The 1,734-nt window shown below is 34.4% G+C and overlaps 1 pseudogene; it reads left to right on the forward strand.

Moving 5' to 3' along the window:
- Positions 1-1,417, forward strand: part of LOC108761605 (endocuticle structural glycoprotein SgAbd-2-like) — a 5,966-nt pseudogene extending 4,549 nt beyond the window's left edge.
- Positions 1,418-1,734: the final 317 nt, after the last annotated feature.

A 1,734-nucleotide genomic window follows, 5' to 3' on the forward strand; every position in this document is an offset into this window, starting at 1 on the left:
CAAAAAGACTCCCAGTGAATTAATTTGATATTGATAGAAGATAAAACGTGTAATAATAGGTACTTGAAATATCAAAGTACAATTTCTAATCTTCATTTGCACACAAATCAGTTCTAAATGAGAAATATAATAAAAAATACGTTAAGTGGTACGCATTCAGCAACTTTCTCCTACAATAAAAAAATGTAATTCTTGAATTATTAAATAATACAACAATAAACGTATATACAATTTTTATTTAAAGTGTTATTTAAACGTATTAAGCTGGATTTTCATAGTACGCAGAATGCGGTTGCAAGGTTAGAACCTAATCTAACCTAATTATACGTTACATATAGGCTCTGGACATAAACACAGGATGCACTGAAGTTAAATTTTCACGTTCTGCGTTCTGCGTTTTACAGCCGAAAAAATGTGTGTTACGCAAGTTACACTATGTCTATAATTGTACAACTTAAGACCCGCGTTCAGCATGCTATGTAGATTAAAATATGTATTGCAAACACATATTAAATTAGTTATTTCAACTGAACTAATTTGTTGCAATAACAATGATAATATTACCAAAGATGAGTTTGTTATATGAGCATACTGATGACTGCTTACAGACATAAGTTCTTTGTTAAACCACCAAATTTTCTTAATTACAGATGTTGAATTGGCGTAGCAAGCTATAGCTTTGCTGAATCAGCAAATGTATTTTTTCCCGTGCGAATTCGCTATGACATCACTACAGCGACTTCTAGCGAATAAAAGTCGCCCCGTGTAAATTACGCTTAAAAATAGATTTAATTGCTTAATTTTTTAAAATTTATGGAAAACCCCAAAATGCCCAAAATGTTCTAACAAACTTTATAATCAATTACAATCAAGGTATAAAATTTGTTTTTCTCAAGCTCTAATTATATCGTATATATTTGTTAATCAATTTATATAGGTGGTCCAAGGCAGTTTTTCATACCACGCACCCGATGGGACCCCCATTACCATCCAATATACAGCTGATGAAAACGGTTTTCATGCTGAGGGTGCCCACATTCCTACGCCGCCTCCTATCCCAGAAGCCATTAGAAGAGCGCTCGCGGCAAATCCACCTAGGCTCGATGATGAGAAGTACGACCGGCAACCCTTCCAGCAGAGATTCAGTGGATCAACATACAATGCCAATTCATTTCGGAAATTTTAGTTTCATCATATGATTTGCAAAATCCTCCATGATACACCCACGATACAGTCCAGTCTGTCCAGCGAATCCTCTGGAGGGAGGGCCAGCTAAATATCGATATGTGTGACGGCTTTGAGTCATTTTTTTCTCCTCCCCAGCCTCTAATGCGAAGTGAACGTGTACATAGGATACAGTATGGTGGATAACAAAACAATATCGATTCTTAATAAAAAATATAACTGTCGTTATGCAATAAATAATATAGTTTAGCATCTCAAAAATCAATGCAATTAAGGTGTTTAACCAATCAGAAAAGAGAAAATCGATCTTAAGTTTAATGAATTTTGCTTTGATTGGTTAAATTTCGATTCAATCTCAATCTCTAGTCTGATCACGTTTTTAGGCTTATTCGACGCGTTTTTGCATAAAACGAAAGAATCTAGCAGAAAAAAAGCTCTGTCCCGCTAATTAAGATATTAATCATTAAAGTTGATGACTATATTCTGCAGTTAGGAAATTTTTCATATTGACTAATGTAACCAATCGCACGTGTGCTGTGATCACATTTG

The sequence above is a fragment of the Trachymyrmex cornetzi genome, unplaced genomic scaffold, assembly GCF_001594075.2.
Source record: "Trachymyrmex cornetzi isolate Tcor2-1 unplaced genomic scaffold, Tcor1.1 scaffold257, whole genome shotgun sequence".
Lineage (NCBI taxonomy): Eukaryota > Metazoa > Arthropoda > Insecta > Hymenoptera > Formicidae > Trachymyrmex > Trachymyrmex cornetzi.